We start from the raw sequence: 9,503 nt of genomic DNA on the forward strand, positions 1-9,503 counted from the left end.
AAGGTATTGTGTCTAACTACAACTAAAAAGTAAATATATTTTTTAAATCCTTGAGTATCAGCTACCCATGGGCACCCCTTATCTGAAGCTCCTATCCCCATATGTTTTGGGATTCGTATAGCATACTTTACAGGAGAACAACAGCAGGGTATGGAGTAGAAATGCTAAATCTAATAAAGCACGGTTTCTGCAGCAAAACATAACTATTCATGCCAGAAGGATAAGTACAAATTGCAAACAGAATCATGTCACTTCATGTCAGGTGTTATAGAAAATGACTCTGGAGAAATAATTGCTTTTCACAGCATACATGATTTTGAGTGTGAAGGGTATTTCTGTCTATTGTTTCTGTGTTTTATACCATTTTTCTGTCTTTGTTAAAACGTAGTTCACTGACATAAAACACATATAAAGATGGGAGTATAAGGCTGGGGATATAGCTCAGTTGGTAAAGTGCTTGCCTCACATGCACAAGGCCCTGGGTTCAATCCCCAGCACCCCCCCAAAAAATGGGCGTGTACAAATATGAAGGGACAAAAAATTGATGGTGTTTCACCAAGGAAACACATGCCTGTAGGTATACAAAGCAAACACAGGCATGCAACCACCACCACAACCAAGATAGAGAAAACTCCTGGTACCCCAGATACGTATGATATGTCTTAAACTGGCCATTGTCCCTGAAACGGAACTGCTTTTCTGACGTTGGTCACTACAGACGATTTGCCTTTTAAAAACATTTATAGAAACAGAATTCTATATTATGAGAGGGAGTATGGGAGGAATAGACGGACTCTAGATAGGGCATAGGGGTGTGAGGGGAAGGGAGGGGGCAGGGGTTAGCAAGGATGGTGGAATGTGATGGACATCCTTATCCAAAGTACATGTATGAAGACACGAATTGGTGTCAACATAATTTACATACAACCACAGATATGAAAAATTGTGCTATATGTGTGTAATAAAAATCTTAATGCATTCTGCTGTCATTTATTCTTTAAAAATCAATGGAAAATTAAAAAAATAATTCTACATCGTGGACATTTTTATGCCTGGCTTCTTCTGCTCAGTACTCTGATTTTGAGGTCTACCATGTCACTGCACGTAGGGGCATTTGCTTGTTTCATTACTCTCTAGTATTGTGTTCCATGGATAGACCACAAATTTATTTCAACTGTTGGTAGACATTCACATGATTTCCAGGTAGTGACCCTCATCTACAATCACGCTGTGAATGTTTGTTAGTGTCTTTTGGAGACATGTTGATGCAGTTCTATTGGACGTACACTGGACTGTATGGTAGCCAGAATTCTCTGATGATTCCACGTGATTACGATGTTCTTATAATGCCCTCTCACTGAGTTGACCTTGAACCTACACGTGTGGCTAGATATCACACCTGTGATAACGTTACTTTATGGAAACCAGGATGCTGCAGATGTAAGTAAGGTCACAGGTCATTTGCTCTAAAGAGAGGGATATTAGTGGGTGTAGGCCAGACCTAATCAGATTAGCACTTAGAAGTGGTTAGGTCCTAACTGAACTAATGAGTCAGAAGGCGGGGGGAGACATGGTGGCGGGTGGCGCATAGATATAGCTATTTAAATCATAAGAGAATATTAGCAGGGTCCACATGGCAAGGAGAGTACAGCCTGCAAGAGAACGGAGGCCTTGGTCCTAGAGCTACAGGGACCTGAATTCAGCTGTCAATGTGGATGAGTCTAGAAGGGCTTCTTCTCCAGAACCTCCAGAAAGGAACCCAGCCAGTCCAACACCACCCCACACCCTGCATCCTGAGGCATGAAGCCAGGCAGGCTGTGTGCTGATGTCTGACCTATGCAACTGTGAGCTGGTGAGTGGCAGATTCAGCTGCTGAGTGCTGTAGTGAATGGGAAACCTGTGGAGATTCTGGTCCCTGGATGTGGGGTGCTGCCATGGTGGACCTGGAACTGAAGTAGGGCAGGACTCTGGAACCAGGTGTTGAGCAAAGCCTGGGAGAATTTCTAGGTGCATGATAGAGAAAGCCTGAGTTGCCTTGAGAAAGAGGGAATGTTTTAGGGAAACCCCAAACTCCATCAGAGAAAGCCAGAACACAACTCTTAATGGACTGTTGTTTTGCATCTGCACTCTTGGGAGGTTTCTGAGCGTGGGGGTGGCAGCAGAAGCTAGAGAGATATTATTGGAAACCAGAAAAGGAAGATCTTCATCATTCACTGGCAGAATTCTTAGCAGGACCACATCTCCTAGATGGGTGGTAGCTGAATCTGAACATGGTGAGCCTGGCTATAGGGCTGAGGAGACTTCCAAGCAAGGTGCTGAAGGAGCAACTGGCTTCTTCTTGTGGAGACAGAGGGATGTGAGAGGGGGAAAGATCAACTGTGAAACAAAAGGAACCAGGACTTTGTGATGTTCACAATTCTCAGCCTATCTAGAGGTGGGGGAACACTACCATGAAGGGTTTGCTTCTGAAAGTGTGCCATGGGGAGAAAGCAGATGGTTTGGCCGTACAAACTTTTGCTGAGAACTCAGAAAGACCAAACATTCAGAGTATCCAGTCCCACAAAACCTCTCAAGAGACTAAATGTGGGTCTCACAGATGTTCTTATCTATACTGAACGCCTCTGGGAAGCTTAAAGTTGTTGTTCCTCAGCCATCTCAGCAGGACCCTAAATATAGAAGGGATTCTTTTTACCAAATCTGTGATCGGGACTTTCATGTGAATGCCAGAAAAATGCACACAAACTCCCACATGTTTCTTGAGAAACTTCAAGCCGCAGAAATACTGCCAATTTCAATTTTCAGGGATAGCCAGAGTACAACATGCATACAAGTGTAGGATTCTATTCATCAGTTGATCCATGAATCGAATATAAATCATATTTTTAAATGATGTATGCTCATTCGTTTCCTGCTATACATGTACATACAGGCACCAAGAAACACCCATACACACACCTTCATATACCTTCTAATATACTAATTCATAATCATTTTTATGGCAGTATTACTCATTAACTAAGCTTTCTATGTACATGACTATTTTCAATGCCAATCATTTGCTTTGTATCGTTCCCAGTCCCCTCCCCCTTCTGACTTCAGGAACCCCTGTACCCTCTGCACAGAAACTGATAAGCTCTGCTTCAAGGTCCTGAACCTTGCTAATTTTCCCTTCCTGATCCTGGATCTTCTTTCCAATCCCCCTCCCTTGCCTTGCACATATTTGATTATGCCCTGCCTCTTGTTTTCTCCCCATATACCTTTTTAAAAAACAGATACAACATTTTTGTACCTTTATTTTATTTATTAATTTTTATGTGATGCCAAGGATCGAACCCAGTTCTTCACTCATGCTAGGCAAATTCTCTACCACTGAGCCACAACCACAGCCCCCCATATATCTTCATTGTTGCTCCTTTCTTTCAGCCATCTTGAGTTAAACCCTGTACCCTTCTCTTCTCCAAGTTCCACATCAGCAATGTTAAATGCAAATTTTATGGATAGAACTCCATTTCAGAAGCATTAAATGTTTGATGGGACATTGCTGTACTTCACTCCTAAAAAGTCATCTAGTATGCCCTCTGCTTTTATTTTAATGCTCCAAATAAGACAGGTAATTATTTTTGCCATAAAACATCATTCTATGGCCTGGTGATATAGCTCAGTTGTACATTGTTGTATTTAGCATGTGTGATGCCCTGTGTTCAATCTGACACACTGAGACACACACACACACACACACACACACACACACACACTTCATTCTACATTAAAGAAAATACAGCTAACAATTTAATTTTATTTATTAAACAGTAGGTGTATAAGAGGCAATTGGAAAATAGAAATCTCATCCCAGTGGTAAAGGCAGGCCCTTCTAAGTGAGAAGGCTCGAAATCAAGGGCTGAGATCAGGTAAATTTTGAGTGATGGAGTCATGGGATGAGGAATTCTCAGGATGATGGTTGCAGGCTTACAGACTTTTGGAGACCTTACAGGTAATCATGTAGCAGGCAGCCCATTCATCACAGTAGACAGATGCTGGTACCTTTTAGGGGTCTTGGAGTATACTCACAGAGGGTCATAGCACAGGTGACGAAGGAGGAGGGAGGGGGGGAAACATGCTCCCTATTTCAGCTCATCTAGAGAGTCAGGGCTCAGGCACCTAGGTCAAGGAGGTTAAGGCTAGCAGAGATAGGAGATAGAGTCCACACCATAAAATCCATGGGAGAAGGAAAAAGAACTCACAATAGAACATCCAGAAAGGGAGGAAGTGGAACTCAAGCCAGGGGACTTAGAAGAGGAAGAGGAAGAGAAGGAATTATCGTTGTGAGAAATAATTTTACCAAGAGAGGACGGTGAAGAAGGGGTTGTGTGGATATCATTATCAAACTGGGGGGCAAAATGGACAACCTCAGGATCAGGTGAGCTTGAACTGCTCTGGAAGGCATTCCTTCGTACGGCAAACCTAGGGGGAGAAGAAGGATTCCTGGCAGCCAGCCCAGACAGAGGGGAGGTTGCAGAGGGCTGATCTTTGCTGGTTGGCATTTCTGTAGAGGACATGACCTGGTGCTGAGATGTTGCTGCAGAAAGCAGGGCCTCGTGAAGTAGAGTTGCTGCAGAGAGTAGGCCCTGGTGAAATGGCATCAGGCAGAACCTGATCTAGCTTGGGGGGCTTGGAAGTTAGCTTCTGTTGGGTTATCATGGCTTCTGAGAGCAGAGATTGGCCCAGTAGTGCTGCTGTGAAGATCAGAATTTGATAGAAAACACTGGTGCAGAGAACAGGAACTGGCCTGGATGCAGGACTTTGGGGAACATGGCCCGGAAGAGTAGCACATCTATGGACAGCGGGGGCTGAACAGGATGTGTTAGTGCCAACAACAGAACCTGGCTGGGATTCTGAACTGCACAGAACAGGGCCTGGAAAGGTGTCATGACTTTGTTGGGCAGAATCTGGTTTCCATTGACTGTGTAAGGCAGGGCCTTTCCTGATTGTTTCACTGCAAAGTGGTTTAGCCTGGCTGCGGAGAATGGAACACTGAGGTTTGGCCTGACTGTGGAGGACAGAACCTGGTGGTTTGGCCTGGCTGCGTAGGACAGGGCCCAGTGGTTTGGCCTGGCTATGGAGGGTGGAGCCTGGTGGCTTGGCCTGGCTTTGGGGAGCAGGGACTGTCCTGACTGCTTGGCTATGGAGAACAGTGCCTGGCTGGGTGGCATAGCTATGGAGATCAGTGCCTGCTACAGATGCACAGCAATGGAGAGTAGATCCAGTTCCAAATAAACTATAGTACAGAACAGGGTCTAGAGGGGTGGTGTGGTTAGGTGCATGGAGTTGGAGATCATAGGCTGGGTGGGGTGAATGCTGGGATCAGTGCCTGGTGCAGATGCAGGATGCAGGAGAGCAGAGCCAGGCCTCAGCACACTACAACAGAGAGTAGGGCCTGGCAGGGTGGTTCAATGGTGGAGATCTGGGCCTGGCCCAGATGCATCATTGTGGAGAACAGGGTCTGGCACGTTGGTGTGGTTGCAGGGATTAGGGCCTATTGCAGATGCCCAGAGTTGGAAAGCAGGGTCAATTCTGTATGCACTGTAGTGAAGAACAGTGCCTGGTGGGGTGGCATGGCTGTGGAGATCAGGGCCTTTTGCTGATGCATGGCGACCAAGATTATGCCCAGGCCTAGATGCACTATGTGGAGATCCAGACCTGGTAAGGTAGGGTGGCTGCTCGGATTGGTGCCTGGTGCAGAACAGGAGGCAGGAAAGCAGAGCCAGGCCTCAGTACACTGTGGTGAACAGGGCCTGGCTGGGTGGCTCCATGGTGGAGATCTGGGCTGGGTCCAGATGCATCATTGTAGAGAACAGGGCCTCTGGTTTGCCCCACCCTTCCTTTGAGAGGTGTCTGGTTGTGAACAGGTGCATTAGCGAGGCTGTGGGGGATCAGGGCCTTTTGCAGATGTATTCTGTTGGAGAACAGGGCCAGGCTTATATGTACTGGTTGGAAGAACAGGGCCTGGTGGGGTGCGGCATCTAAGGAGATCAAGACGTGGCCAGATTTCTAGGCTTGGCATATCAGGGCCTGGCTGGGTGGCTTGACTGTGGTGAGCAGGACCTGGTGCAGATGTGTGGCATTGGAGAGCACGGCCTGGAAGAGTGGTGCCACTGCAGAGGGCAGGGCCTGCCCTGACAGCTTGGCTCTGGAGGGCAGGCCCTGGACAGGATGCATGATTTCACATAGACACTTGAGAATGGCAGAGGGCAGGCCCTGGACAGGATGCATGATTCCACATAGACACTTGAGAATGGTCGTGGTAGTAGGGCTGAGACCTTGGAGAAGATGGTGGCAGAGGCACCAACGACCGTGGCAACCGCTGTGTGGGAGCCTCAGGAAGCAGGTGGTGCCTTGGAGGCTTGGCAGCCTGGCCGAGGCAGAGCTGCCTCCTATGATGGTTGTTTGGGGGGCACTTGGTCTCAGCCTGGGGTCATTCCTGGCCATTGGTTTTGGATCCTTTGCGCCTGTGCATGGGGACCACAGCTGCCCCAGAAGTGGGCATACTGTTTTGCTGGCACACAGCTTATGGAGGGCAGCACTGTGTCTTCACAGGCTTTGGAAACAACTGAACAGTTGGTGGGACCTGCTGTGCTGCTCTGCAGGGTGTCTCCCGATGGAGCCAATTGTTGGAGGCTGTGGGGACCAAGACAATAGGATTTTGATCTCTCATCCTGCAATAGTGGCCAGAAGCTAGCATGCCCTCATTCTTCCACCCTCTTATCTCTTTTAAACTACTAGGACCTCGCGCTGCTAGTGCTTCTGCTCCTTTTCTACGGGTGTCTGGGTAACCACCATATTGAGTTCTTGCTCAGAGATACAACACAAGTGCTCGGAGACAAAACAACATGGCTACTAGTGCCCGCCTGGGTTAGCAGCAGAGCTGGTGGAGGAAGAGGATGGGTGGAGCCAGCTGAATCTTTACCTCTAATTGGTGAGCAGGGTGTCACATGAGGCTGTCCACTTCCTGGAGCCTTTTTTAAAAATATTTATTTCTTTTTAGTTGTACACAATACCTTTGTTTTTATTTATTTATTTTTATGTGGTGCTGAGGATTGAACCCAGGGCCTTGCATGTGCTAGGCGAGCGCTCTACTGCTGAGCCACAACCCCAGCCCCCTTCCTGGAGCCTTTTAACTTCTATCCTTGAGGTATCAGACAGGGAGGTTTGCCCCACCCTTCCTTTGAGAGATGTCTGGTTGTGAACTGAAAGGCATGGTCACCCTTCTGGGTCCTCGCCTCCCGTCAATAGTTTGAATTTCTCCAGCCCCAAACTCAGCCACTAAGAGAGTGTGGAGCAGCTGCAGTGGTGGCGGAGGTGGGGCTGGGGTGGAGCCAGGGCGGGGCCAGGCCTGCACCCGGCCAGGCAAAATGGCCACCGTGGAGGTCGAGAAAGATCCTCTGCTCCTCATCTTATCTTTCTTGAAATACTATACTAGGACCTGATCAATTGTTGCTATGTCAAAGACTTAGCCAGCTATCAAGTCATGATCCACTGCGGAGAAGACATTGCAAAAAATACTGGCTGATATCTGAGGAAGAGAAAACATGGAAGAATCATGTTGGAAATCTCTCCTCATAGATACTTACTCTGATGTAGGAAGATACATTGATCATTATGCTGCTTATTAAAAAGGCCTGGGATGATCTCAAGAAATATTTGGAGCCCAGGTGTCCTCAGATGGTTTTATCTCTAAAAGAGGATGCTCGTGAGAAAGACCTAGATGCTGTGGAGAAAGACCTAGCACAGATTGGTTGCAAGCTTCCTGATGACCATGGGTACTCATACTGAATCCACAATGGGCAGAAGTTAGTGGTTCCTGGGTTGTTGGGAAGTATGGCTCTGTTTAATCACTATCATTCTGAAGATTTGTTAGATGTTGATACAGCTGCCAAAGGATTCCAGCAGAGACAGGGGCTTAAATACTGTCTCACTTTTTTGGCATATATACTGGTTTGAGTCAGTACATAACAGTGGAAGCAGTGCAGGGTGAAACAAAAATGAAGTTTTCTACCAATGTCCAGACAAAATGAGTCAGAAGCCAGCTGCTATTGACATGTTTATCATAGGTGCTACTTTTACTGACTGATTTTCCTTTTATGTCAACAATGTTTTATCAGGTGGCTTCCCCATCATCAGAAACCAAATTTTCAGATATGTTCACGATCCAGAGTGCATGGCAACACCTGGGGATATTATAGTGTCAGTTTCCACATCATTTCTGCCAGAAATCAGCTCTGTACATCCACCCCACTATTTCTTCACATACCGCATCAGGATTGAAATGTCAAAGGATGCACTTCCTGAGAAAGCATGTCAGTTGGACAGTTGCTAATGGAGAATAACAAATGCTAAGGGTGATGTAGAAGAAGTTCAAGGACCAGGAGTAGTTGGTGAATTTCCTATCATCAGCCCAGGTCGGGCATATGAGTACAACAGCTGTACCACATTCTCTACATCATCAAGATTTATGGAAGGATATTATACCTTCCATTTTCTTTAAAGACAAGATCTTTAAAATCTTACCATTCCCTGACTCCATATGGCATGTCCGACAGTCAGGGTGTCTATAGCCCAACTGTTTTGGTAATTTGTGCCTTTCAAGGAATCTGTCCATTTCATCTAAATGATGAATTTATTGGTGTAAAGTTATTCACAATATTCCCTTGATATCCTTGTAATGGCTACAATAATTACAGTCATATGTCCTCTTTTGTTTTTCATATTGGTATTTATATCTTCTCTTTTGTTCATCACATGATTATTATCATTTTTATTGATTAAAGGAACAACTTTTGGTTTCACTGATTTTTCTCTATTCATTTTTTTATTTCATTGATGTCTGTAGTTATCTTTCTTTTCTACTTTGGGTCTTATTTGTTCTTCTAGCTTTTTAAAGTAGAAGTTTATTGATTTTAAATGTTAAGCACTGTTTTAGCTGTTTCACAAATTTTGATGTGTTTTTGTTAACAGTAGTTCAAAATAGTCCCAAATTTCCCTTGTAACTTAATTTTGACCTGTGACTTTTCTACCGGTGAGTTGATTTCTAAACATATGGGAACTTTTCAGTTATCTTTTGGCTATTGTTTTCTAATTTCATTATGGTTAGAAAACTTCCTCAGTATTTTCAGTACTTGTAAATGTTTTATGGCTCAATCTTATGTGAAGAATTTATATATGTTGGTTAATGATCCTTGTGCATTTGGAAAGAATGTGTATTCTGTCATTTGGGGGAATATTATTCTATTAATACAGGTTAAACTGGTTGACATTGTTTTTCAAATATCTATATATTTATTGTTTGGGGGGGACCTTTGTTCTGTCAACTACTGAAGATATGATTGTTGAAATTTCCAACTAAGATTACAGTTTTGTCTATTTCTCTTTTCCGTTCTGTCATATTTGCCTCATGGATTTGGAAGTTTTATAATTGTGTACAAATGTGCTTAGGATTGTTGTGTCTT

At 45.0% G+C, this 9,503-nt stretch overlaps 1 non-coding gene and 1 pseudogene across 1 annotated transcript; both read left to right on the forward strand.

The window, feature by feature from the left end:
* Window positions 1–430: 430 nt before the first annotated feature.
* Window positions 431–503, forward strand: Trnav-cac (transfer RNA valine (anticodon CAC)). Its single transcript has one exon. It is a non-coding gene; the product is annotated as a tRNA-Val (tRNA).
* Window positions 504–5,674: 5,171 nt separating this feature from the next.
* Window positions 5,675–8,629, forward strand: LOC139703123 (F-box only protein 3 pseudogene; annotated as a pseudogene).
* Window positions 8,630–9,503: the final 874 nt, after the last annotated feature.

The sequence above is a fragment of the Marmota flaviventris genome, chromosome X, assembly GCF_047511675.1.
Source record: "Marmota flaviventris isolate mMarFla1 chromosome X, mMarFla1.hap1, whole genome shotgun sequence".
In the NCBI taxonomy this organism is placed as follows: domain Eukaryota; kingdom Metazoa; phylum Chordata; class Mammalia; order Rodentia; family Sciuridae; genus Marmota; species Marmota flaviventris.